The sequence below is a fragment of the Notechis scutatus genome, chromosome 1 (assembly GCF_049901735.1).
Source record: "Notechis scutatus isolate UNSWTSFEM ecotype Mainland chromosome 1, rNotScu1.2, whole genome shotgun sequence".
NCBI classification, from domain to species: domain Eukaryota; kingdom Metazoa; phylum Chordata; class Lepidosauria; order Squamata; family Elapidae; genus Notechis; species Notechis scutatus.
In genome coordinates this window covers 55346368-55358978 of record NC_142009.1, presented here as the reverse complement: position 1 = coordinate 55358978, position 12611 = coordinate 55346368, and the positions used below count along the sequence as shown (strand labels likewise).

At 38.9% G+C, this 12611-nt stretch overlaps 1 long non-coding RNA gene across 2 annotated transcripts; it reads right to left on the bottom strand.

Moving 5' to 3' along the window:
* Positions 1-3723: 3723 nt before the first annotated feature.
* On the bottom strand, positions 3724-12605 carry LOC148132809 (uncharacterized). 2 transcript variants are annotated; one of them, XR_015749423.1, is made up of 3 exons: positions 12203-12605; positions 5907-6019; positions 3724-4150 (listed from the first exon to the last, which is right to left on the bottom strand). It is a non-coding gene; the product is annotated as an uncharacterized LOC148132809 (long non-coding RNA). The 2 variants fall into 2 exon arrangements; XR_015749425.1 differs by lacking the exon at positions 5907-6019.
* Positions 12606-12611: the final 6 nt, after the last annotated feature.

Below are 12611 nucleotides of genomic sequence, written 5' to 3'. Positions count from 1 at the left end.
ATCAAAAACGAATCTTAATGAGATCAGTGTAGCAGCTGTGTCACATCTGGATTCCAGAGTGCTGTTGAAAGGAATAGAAAAGAGACACAAGCAAGTACTCAGGAACTGTTTCTCTTTGACAGAGGTAATATGGAAAACGCAAGTCCATTGTACTATAAATTTCCATTTTATTAAAGACAAGTTCGGTCCAAAGCATAGGAAGATCTGTTTCAAATAGATTTTCAACTCTTTTTCAAGTGTTTCCAATGTGGCTTAAATCTGAGATATTACGGCAAATAAGAAACAATAATGTAGATACATTTATTTTGGCAACTAAGGGCAAAGATATCAAGTATAGTTGTTCATTTGTCAAAGTTAGGCTTGTGACTTTTTAAAAATGTTTTTGCTAATCAGACTTTACTGACAGGAAATTATCTAAACCACAGCTCTGGGTGAGCTGACGAGTATGCTGTCAAAAGGAATATTCCTGGTTGAGACAGAAAGCAAGCAACAAGAAAGTTGGAGAGATTATATTTCAGGATTGTAATACATAATTTTAGAATGTAGTAGCATATAAAAAATAGTTTTCGTTTCCAAAATTTAGAAATTGGATTAATCTGCAAATTCTGACAAGATGTTACCCAAGTTTCTCTAGAGATGCAATATATTGAGTAATAGTACTAATTATTCTAAAAGACTGGACACTTGGATATATAATTAATGTCTGAAATATAGTATCAGCCTTCACATGGTATAATCCCGGGCAATATGTTATGAATATCTGAAAGTTCAGTGAATGTTGGGCCATATACAGTTGTCACATTCGCCACAGAATGTAGAAAATCACATTAAGTTTTCTCAATTTTTATAACAAATAAGTCTTAAGAATTTCCCCATTGGTGACTTGCTTCTTCTTCGCTGTATCACTGGCCATCTTCTGGAAGACTTGTGGCAAGAAAGAGCCCTGTTGACAACTTGATGGATGGGAGGAGCTCAGGCTGCGTGTTAAGATATCTATTATTTGTTTAATTACAAGTCTAGCCATCTTCAAGAAAAATGTCCATAAAGAGCATGAACAATGTCTGGGTACTGCTTTGTAAACTGCACGAAGGCATGGCATGGACAGGCCGCTAGGTCTGATTCCTAGTTTCTCTTGCAATACAAGCCAAACTGATCCAGCAAGACAAGGACTAGTGATTAGATGGTGCACGCTGGTAACAGGCTCCGCTGGCCAATAAAAGGTCAGCACAGGCCCACTGCTGACAGCAATATCATTTTTTAAATTTGACTGTTGTGAGTTGCCTAGAACAGTGGTCGCCAACCAGTGGGCTGGGACCACTGGTGGTCCATGAGAAAATTTTGGTGGTCCGCAGAGAAATATCACCCCCAAAGCACACACCCCCAAAGCAATTAATCCAGGTTGCGTGGGAACACAAGGCTGCGCTGCTCACATGGCCCACAGGAACACAAGGCTTGCATTGCTTGCATTGCAAACAACATGAGGTAGTGAGGGGAGGGAGGAAAGGGTGGAGGGGGGGGAACTTGCCCCACTCGCCCCACACACCTCGCCTGGCACCGGGCTGCTGCTTTCTGCTTCTTTCTTCTTCTGCTTTTGGCTGTATGCAAGGAAAGCAGCAAAAGTCTTTCTTTCTCTCCCCCAAACTCCGCCAGAAATGAGTCTTTGGGACCCTGCAAGGCATCCTGCTCCAAGAGGCTGTGCCAGTGCAACAAGTCTCACAAAGATTCATTTCTGGCAGTTTGGGGGGGGGAGAAAGAAAGACTTCTGCTGCTTCTGCTGCTTTCCTTGCATGAAGCCAAGTCTCTCTCTCTCTCTCTCTCTCTCTCTCCCTCTCTCTCTCTCTCTCTCATTCCCTGAAAACGGAGCTGGAGACAGTGTCCTGTGATCCCAAATAAAGAATGATTGATCAGTAGGAGAACAGGGTGGGGAATTTTCCTGCAGACTTTTTTGGGAATTTTCCCAGGGTCTCTAGTCTGCAGGATTTAAAATTATGAGTTTGGTGGTCCCTGAGGTCCAAAAGGTTGGCAACCCCTGGCCTAGAACCTTTGAGTGGCAGAAAGCATATCGGTTTAATAAATTATATCATGATTATGACTATGATTGTGAATAAGGTTATCACTAATAATTTATTTGCCAAGGCTCATGGAAGATGGAAAGCACTGTTTTAAAATGGGATAGCTAATGACAAATACACACACACACACACTTTGCCACCCAGTAAAGGTTGCTGTGTCATGAAAACGTGTCCTGTAAAAACAGATAATAGGATGCCTCTGAGCCACAATTAACTGCAGTAAAATTCACAGAAGCAATATAAGTTGCTAATGGGGAAATAACTTCTTAAGACTAAGAAATTTATATGATTTTTTAAAAAATTGTTCCTTAATTACTTTTTGTTTTATTGAACACTTGATGCTGTACATGTATGCTATAACATAGTGCTTCTCAGTTTCAGCAACAAGATGTGTTGACTTCAACTCTTTGAATTTTTCACCCAGCATGCTGGCTGGGAAATTCTGGGTGCTGCAGTCCACATATCTTAAAATTGCTGAGACTGAGTAATAATGTTATAATTGTGGGTTGGAACAATGAATTATATTAATTAAAAACAAACAAATTACATACCTTATAGGCTACTGCCAATTTCATCTGATTACAAAATACAGATAAAACCAATGCCATAATAAATCAATATAATTACAGGGCGCCACAATTAACTGATGTTAATATAGAGTGTGTATGTGTGTATTACATATTGTATAGTATAATTAATGTAATGTAACATATTTCTGGCACAAATCATGTTTGTACAAAAGTTTGGTGTTCAGGTCAGTGTTGATGTAGATATGTCTAGCTCCTATTGGCCACTTTCAACTGCTGAAGACTTGCCTCTTACTCCTAGTCACTGAAATAGTTGACATGGCTTCAATTGAATTAGATACCTGGTTTCTACAGAAGCTGCAAAAAGGTTAAAATTATTTTTATTGGGATTATATAAACCACTATAAAAGCAGAAACTTGGAATTCTGATTATAGTGTATCTCCCTCTCCTTAACAAAAAATTAGGAAGATGTGACTAAGCTGCTTCTGATTGTTATGTGGATGTTCAGGGTTTAAAAAAAAGTTCTCTTTTGACTAGGCAAGAGGTTCTGCAACTCTCTACCAAGGTCATCTTCCTTACTCTTACATCAGCCACCATAATGTGTGATAGGTTTCACAAAAACCTGTCTGTCTGACCTGAGAGGTAGCTAGCACTCCTCGCAGTACAAACTGGCACTTGGGAAACTCCCTCCCCCCCAACATATCTAGCAGCCTTGTGCATATTTAAAAATGGTTCTAATAGTGGACAGCTTGAGTGGTTAAGCACCACTGGTTCAGGCAGAAGGGACTTCTACACATGTGTTGGAAGAAGTTCCTCCAGCTATAGGAATCACTTGCGCTGCAATTCAATGTGTGAATAAGATTGAGCACTGAGTGCAGCACGCAATATGCTGGCAAGATTTGGTGCTGCTTCAGGGAGTAGAGCCAAGCCCATCAGGATCTAAAGGAAAGTTTCTCTTTGATAAGAGAAGGTTCTTTCAAGAGGAAAAGATGGAATATACATTTAATCAATTCCATTCTTGTGTAACCCTCGGAAACATATAGACTCAGATCTGGTTCAGATAGATGAATAAACTGAAAAGAATGGAGGGGGTGCAGGAATTGTCAAAAAAAATGCACACATCTCAATTTTTCTACAATAATTTATGAAGTCAAACAGGATTCTTCACCATAGAAATAAATTATTTATTAATACACTGAATGGATAGAAATACACTTGATGGTAATATAATATTGTATATACTTACATTGCCTTTTAATTGCATAATAGTTTGAATTTCCTTGGTTCCATACTTCAAAATCAAATGTAGAAGTCATTTCTTGAATGGTTTCCTTTATCCAGCCCACTCTGCCAATGTACTGTTATTTAAGAATTAAGAAATGTGATATTGGCTATATGATGACAAGCAAATCAGGTCGAGTTATTTGAAGAAAGAAATCTGATACAGCCAGAGAAAGAACCAGGCATGACCTTGATTTCCTCTCCTTTCCAAAGCTGTTACCCAATTTGGGTCTTGGGTTTGTTTTGATTATGTCGCATAATCCTTTTGCCTGAGAAAGAGGAAAAACAGGGTTTTAAATAGATTCTTCTATACAATGCAAAGCTGAAAGACCACTTACAAAATGCAATGTTTTGTTATAAAAAGTATAATAGTTCTTCACTGATTTATAATGTCATTCATACCTGAAAATATGGTTTCAAAATGCATATAGTACAGGTCATCCTCGACTTAGAACCACAATTGAGCCCAAAATTTATGTTGTTGAATGAGACATTTGTTAAATGAATTTTACCCCATTTTATGATCTTTCTAGCCACAATTGTTAAGTGAATCAGGCTTCCCCTTGGCTTTGCCTGTCAGAAGGTTGCAAAAGCTGTTCACATGACCCCAGGACATTGCAACCATCATAAATATGAACCAGTTGTCAACCATTCAAATATTGATCACATGACCATGGGGAATGCCATAATGGTTGTGTGAAAAAAGGTCATAAGTCACTTTTTCCAGTGCTGTTTTAACTTTGAACGATCATTAAATAAACTGTTGTAGACTGTGGACTAGCTGTACTACATTGGTAATGCAAAACAACACTTACTGTGGAAGTGCAGTGGTTAGAATGTAGTACAGCAGGCTAACTCACTGCTCACTTCCAGGAGTTCGATTCTCACCTGCTCAGGATTGACTTAGCCTTCCATCCTTCTGAGGTCGATAAAATGAGGACCCAGATTGTTGGGGAAAACTTTGTAAACAGCTTAGAAAGGGCTGTAAAGCACTAGGAAGCAGGATATAAGTCTAAGTGCTATTGCTATACTGCTAACTTACATCACTGAGCCAACTTTAAGCTTTGCTTTAAGTTTCAATCAATAGTATCTTTCAGGGGTCTCTCTCTCTCTCTCTCCATTTAAGTTTTGTACAAAGTAGAATTGTTGCATGTTTTAACTCATTCTTAACTTTCTAAAATGTTAAATGGAGAATCAAATGCTTTAAACAAACAAATCTCATTCTTCAGTAAGGACCTGATCTAAAAAACAGGAGACAAATAGCAAAAATATGCACATACATTTTGTTTGGCTCATTTCCTCTTTTCAAAGTTTTTTTTTTTTAAAAAAAAATAGACAAAGGGAATTGTTGGTCTTTCAGAAATTAAGACTAGAGGTCCCATAGTCTCTGGCCGCTGCTCATCCTGAAATAAAAGGTGTTTAGCATGGAAATTGTCTTTGGGGATACTTGGCAGACATTATAGGCTTGGCCTATAAAGCAATATAGCAGTAAAGAAATAAAGCAAATATCTCAAATGGATCATTTCTGTGTTATGTGGTGTTGCATCTGTGTTCCTCCTCCAATCATAGGCTAGGACTATAAAATGGGTTTTACAGACGCCTTCTAAAGAAGAAAATAATTTCCCCATGTTCTGAAAACATCCACACCGATAATCTATAGAATTTTAAGATGGCCTTATATACTCATAAGTTTGTAAGTAAATGATCTGAAAATATTAAGTACTGCTTATCACAGTATGACTTTACAAGTCAGCACCTTAGTTTTCTTTATTATGTAATTTTTCATATTCTTGAAAAACAGAATTACATAGCCTAAAATCTAAAATATTGCTATAAACTTTGTACTGTCTATACAAAATACTACTGTTCTTTTGAATAGTAATAGCAAATATATAATAGCACATAGAAACAGCACTTGGGGAGAATCAACTTTGACATCATGTATTATTTTCTTGCAAAGAAAAAAAAATACAGACTCCCTCCTTGGCCTGTGCTGATAAAGTGATTGAAAAGTTCTCTCCTTACCTTGTCACATTTCTACATAGGACATAGTCTGTGTGAGGATGGAAATGGAGGGAGGCCCACAGCAACAGTCCTCTTCTCCACATATGGAAGGGAACTTGAAAGTATCTTACAGCCTTTTGCAAGATCATTATAGAAGAGCAATAAGAACACAAGGTAACATGTATGCACAATGCACAAGAATGTGGGTTATGCACATACACATACACACACAGCACAAAACCACATCTGCTTTAAGTGTCTGTAAAATAACTGGGGCTACAAGAATAAATAAAGCCTTTAAAAAAATAAAGGGAGGAAATGTAGTTTGAAACAAAAAAAAAAAATTCAAAAGCCTGTGTGCAGCTGTGACAGGAAGGCAAACAAGAAATGCTCTGCTTCAAAGCAAACATTTCCTTTCAGAGCAAAATATTAAAAGTTCCTTCAGCACAACTAAGCACAAATAAATTGTAGCAAACTGTATTTTACCAGTAATTCAAGAATAATCAGAGGTGAGATACAAAGGTTATCCTCGACTTACAACTGTTCATTTAGTGACTATTTGAAGTGACAAAGCCACTGAAAACATGACCTATGACCATTTTTCAAACTTGACAGTTGCAACATCCCCATAATCGCCTGATCAAAATTCAGACGCTTGGTAACGGATTCATATTTATGATGGTTACAGTGTTGGTGTGTGTGTGTGTGTGTGTGTGTCATGTGATAACCTTTTGTGACTTTCTGACAGCAAAGTCAATGGGAAAGCCAGATTCACTTCACAACCTTATTACTTACTTAACAACTGCAGCGATTCACTTAACAACTTTGGCAAAAAAGACAATAAAATGGGACAAAACTCACTTAACGAATGTCTCTTAGTAACAGAAATTCGTCTCACTTAACGAATGTCTCACTTAGCAACAGAAATTTTGGGCTCGGTTGCGGTTGTAGCTCGAGGACTACCTGTCTAGAAGTTTTATTATACAAACACCTCCGTCTACATTGGCATCTGCTGGTGGGGACACGGGGAGCAAATACCATCATAGCACAAGTTCTGATAACTTTGTATCATACTGGTAGTCCTCAACTTATGACCACAGTTAGATCCTGAATTTCCATTGCTAAGCAATGAGAGCAAGATGCCACATGACTGCAGCACTTGACAATGGCAATCCTGTCATTTTTGGTTGCTGTTGTTAACCATGAATTTTGGGTCGTTAAGCAAATACCCATTCCAATCCAGGCTTGGTCTCTCCTAGCATTGAACCTCAGTAAAAAGTAAGGGGCTGCCTCCAACTTCCCCACTGACGTATCTCCCCCCCCTGCCTTCTGGGGCAGCAAGCAGATCCAGATCTGCACAACTCGAGGGCTGCTTGCCATGCTCCAGAAAGAATGCAGTTACCCCAGTCCAGTCCCAGCCATATCTGCCCTTGCTACGCTGCACTCTGAGACCCCTGGCTGTCCTGCTGCCTCGGATGATTTTACAGTCCTCTTACTCCCATTGCTGGACTGAGGCTGCAAAAAAGTCTTGGCTGGACTTCATGTTGCAAAAAAAAAAAAAACTTTTTGATGTAACAGTACTGATGCTTCTTATTTGATGGTTTCTGCTTCTTATGGTGCCCCAAGATGGGTCTGGGCAGAAGAAAGGAAGCAAGAAGCAACCGCAGACTTACACAGCAGGCCTTCTTTGCATGAAGGGCCAGGCCAGGCCAAGCCAGGCCTGCCTCAGGAGCAAGATCTCAAAAGTCTGCTGGGATGGCGGAGGACACGGCAGCAGAGCCAAAAGGCATGGGGGGGCGGGGCAGGGTAGACAGCCAGGTGGTGGAATTTAACCACTGTTGTGGTTGTAAGAATGAGCAGGTTGCAATTTTGATCATGTCAGATTGGGGGAATTGCAACAGCTGTAACTTTGGGCATGAATGATAATTCCCTTTGTTCAATACTACCATAACTTCAAACTGTTGAACAAATAGTCATATGTTGAGGACTACTTCACTATGTATGTGCATCAAGATATTGCATACATGTACATAAGGAACAGAGCTTGCATTACATCATTTCATTTGTCATTTTGCTGAAACTGATTATTTCTATATTCCATATTCTTATGGATGTTTCCTTGAAATATAAAAATCAAATTTCCACTCCCAGTACCTGTGAGAGAACTTTAAAGCAGAATATCCAAGATGTTTAAATACACTCTTACATTTCTTTTGCAATAATTTTATTTGCAATAGTGGCAAATATCTGTAGCTCAGGTGTAGAATGAGGGTGAAGGTTCGTTCTCCGAGCTTATGGGTTGGTTTCTGAACATTTCGTTACCAAGCTAGGTAACATCTTCAGCTGAGTTTTGGGGATAATTTTATGCCAAGTTATTTTTCTTACAAATACATGAAAAATATCATTGTAGCTTGTTAGTCAAGAATGTTTTTGGATGAGCTCAAATATGATTATTTTCAACTCTCCTAAATTCACAAAAATGCAATAACATATATAAACAAATATTGCCTTTCTGTGCTTTGCTGGTTTAGTACAAGTTTATTAAGAAATTAAATTCCAGACATTGCTGAGGTAAAGTTGCTCTAACCAGAAGTTGACCTGCTACACTTTTTATTGAAAACATGTAGAAACTCATGCCAGCACAGATGCTCCTGAGGACTATAAAATACTTAAGCAAACAGGCTTCCCTTCTAATCTTTCCACCATTGTCAACCCTAGTAATTCTGCAATATATAAAAATCATTTGTGGAAGTCATTTAAGTTAAACTTGTTCTTGGAGCAAAGTGAAGCATTGCTTCATTGAGCAATTGCCTGGGGCAGCAGTGGAAACCTCCCAACTATTCCTTCTGCATTCTCTGGGCATCCTCTGCTGAATGATTGGACAACGTGTGAGATACTATAGATTGGCAAGAGTGTCAAACTTGATCTTGTCACAGGCCAGATCGTGACGTATTATGACGTTTTTTCCCACTTGCGGAGCCAGGGTGGGCATGGCCTGTGTGTGACGTATCTGGCCCGTGGGCCACCAGTTTGACAGGTCTCCATAAAGGATATTAACTTATCACTGTTGCTAAAAGGTTCAGCTGCTACTCCTATTGTTTTCTGTACACAGAAGAGTAAGCACACCATACACCCAGCATAGAATCTTACCTAGTTCTAATTTCTGTTTATTTATTAAATATTTCCTAGGCATCTCAAAGACTCTTGAAAACTTACAAAGTACAATTTTAAATAATCATATTAAAAAGGACCATAAAGATGGCAAAAGAAAACAGGAAGAGGCTCTCTGAAACAACTTGGTCTTCAAGAGCTTTGGAAAGATCAGTTATGACTATTGCAATACTGCATAATTTTTGTTGATCTAAATTTTGGGCCAGTATTTTTTTCATTTGGAATTAGGTTGTATAGTTTTCAGTTATGCTTCCTACTAAACAGTTTCAGAAGGTAGGTTCAGGTTTTTTTAAAAAAGTTTTTTTTTAAAATATAAGCATTCCATCTTCCATTAAGCAGTGTGTCATCTGGGTACAAATGTCTCTGTGCAATTAGAATCAAAATATACAACAGTATAAATTAAATTGATATTGATTTTCTAATCTTACAATAATAATATTGTACATAATAAACCTATTCATTTCTCCCTCTTAACATGTATTCTAATAAGAATATGATAATATTAAACATAATAATCCTAAGTCATAACAGTCATCATATTGTTTATATCTCTAGCATAACATATTTTCTACATTTCACTGGTCTTTTATTTCTAACTTCCATTTTTTTTCTCTAACCATCCATAAAATTATTCCCATGTCATATAATATTCAGTTTGTTCTTTCTCCTTAATTGCAAGTGTTAATCTGTTCATCTCTGCACATTCTAATATTTTCCTAATCACATTCTCATCAGTAGGAATCTCTTCACTTTTCCAGTATGCATTCCCTTTACTGTAAGTTTCAGGTAAGATCCCCAACAAAAATATTTCTGGTTTATCATCTTTTCCAGCCACATATGTATTTTTGTCCAATATTTGTTTGCTTCTATGCAAGTCCACCACATATGATAATAAGACCCAGGTATCTGGTGGCACTTCCAACATTTAGCTGACTTATCTTTAAACATCTTTGCCAATCTCGCCGGTGCAAAGTGCCATCTATAAAACATCATGTACAAATTTTCTTTATATGCAGTTGACATTGTTAATTTAGTTTATTTTAGTTTATTGTCACTGTATCTCGTACAACTAAGTCAAACACCATCTTCAGCACACATCATGACCATGAAAATAAACACAAACACACATCCTTCACCCTCCACACATTGAACCAAAAACCCCCGACACTGCAATAACACTGCTGCACTATACAGCAGAATTCAAAAGAGCTACTGCCCTGGGATAGAAGCTGTTTTTCAGCCTATTTGTCCTTGTTTTTATTATTCTGTACAGTCTGCCAGATGGTAATAATTCAAAAAAGGGTGCCCAGGATGAGATGGTTCTTTGAGAATGTTTTGAACTTTCTTAAGGCAGCGGGAGCTATAAAGCTCTTCAAAGAGGGGAGAGGGCAACCAATGATCTTCTGGGCAACGATGTTAACCCTCTGGAGTGCTTTCCTATCTGCCACTGTGCAATTGGCAAACCATACAGAGGTGCAGTAAGTTAAAATGCTCTCTATGGTGCAGTGGTAGAAGGTCACCAGCAGTTTTTCATTCAATTGTTGTTTTCTGAGAAGTCTCAGGTCGTATAATCTCTGCTGGGCCCTTTTGACCAGGGCTGCAATGTGAACACCCCAGGTCAGGTCCTTTCATGGTAACACCCAGAAATTTAAAACTGGCCACTTGCTCCACTTGGTCTCCATTGATAAGCAAGGACTGGATGTCTGATCTGTTCCTTCTATAATCTACTATAAGCTCCTTGGTCTTATTGATGTTGAGGACCAAGTTATTGTCTCCACACCACGAAAGCAACTGGTCCACCTCATCTCAGTCGGCAGACTCATCCCCCCTGGAGATGAGTCCCACCACTGTTGTATCATCTGCAAATTTAGCAATAGTATTACTAGCGTGAGTGGGAATGTAGTCATGCACACAAAGAGTATAGAGTAAGGGACTCAACCCACAACCCTGTGGTGTACCAGTGTTAAGAATAAGGACTGAAAAGGTATGATTACCTAATCTGACCTCCTGTGAGCGGCCAGACAGGAAATCCATAATCCAAAAACAGATTGAATTAGAAAGTGCAAGGTCCAGAAGTTTAGACACTAGTCTATGTGGAAGAATTGTGTTAAACGCAGAACTAAAATCCACAAAAAGCATCCTCACATAGCCGCCCCCCCTCCCGCTGTTCTAGATGAGTCAGAGCAGATATAAAAATATAAAAAGCAAATATAAAAAACATTTATAGTTCCTGTCCCACAATTTCTGCCATTTATTTAGTTCTATTGTGTAACCATTTTTTTTTGCCCATGCTATCGTCTCCTTCACTTGTTCCTCTTCCAATTTAATGCCCAGTAAGTAGCTGTACAATTTATCAGTCTTTCTTCTGTCCCTGTTAATATCTTATCTAATTCTGTTAATTCTTTATAGAAACCATATAGTTTAGCACTTGCTCATATCTAGAATTTATCTGCACTTGTGAATACCATGCCATGTTGATCCCTTGATCACTCAATTCTTGTTTAGTTTTGAGCTCTCCCTTTTCATTCAAAATATCTTTCCCATTTTAATAACATTTGGGTGAATCAGTGCTTCCATTGTTGAAAGCCAAACTGATATCTTCAAATAGTATTGTTCTCTAGTTTTCTCCCATACTAACAACAGCGCGTACCTTATGTGAGATCTTTGAAAATAACCACATATCTTACTTTTCCCATACCACAAGAAAGCATGCCAGCCTTAAAGTTCTTTCAAGTGTGTACTGACTCTTGCCTGAATAAGTACTGCAATTTTCTTGACAAAGTGTTTTAGAAACTGTTGGTCAATATCTTCCTCCTACGGCTGAGAGTGTGTGGGAACTGGTCTAAGGTCACCTAACTGGCTTTGGCTCAGTCTCCAGGTTTTTAGCCTAATGCCTTAATCCCTGCACCAAACTGGGTCTCATTAGGTCTCCAAACTTGGCAACTTTAAGACTTGTGGACTTCAACTCAAGTTGTCAAGTTTGGGGACCCCTGGCTACATTTAAATAAAACGCTACACCAGGTTTTAAAAATCACGATTGGTAAAGTCACAGTGGCTGTGTTCGCATGTGTCCCAACGGCATTCGTGCATCCCACAAAAGACTTGCTTTACAACATTTTCAGAATTAATCACGATTGCCTGCCTACCCGCAAAAATAAATCAGTTTCTGAATTCACACGTTCCGCTTTCATTGGGTTTTCGGTTGAGCACACTCTGAGAATAAAAAGCGGAACCTTTCACCGTTATCTGCTCTCAGTTTGTACTCTGATCCTCCGCGATCCCTGCATGTCCTCGGATCGGCGGCGACAGAAACAAGGGGACTCGTTTATTGTCTTTAACGCGCTCGGCCAACCGAAGAGGCGCAAGCACCCGCACCCACTTCAGCCACAGAGCCTTCCTTGTTTATTTCCCTCGAGTGAACGATGTCATTGGCTAAACCGGAGGCACAACTGGTGCGAAACTCGGCGGGATGAGAGGGAGGAACGCGCCACCGACTTGCAACCAATCAGTGAGCACTAAGAGCGATTCAAACGCTTTGCCTTGCCCAATGGCGGC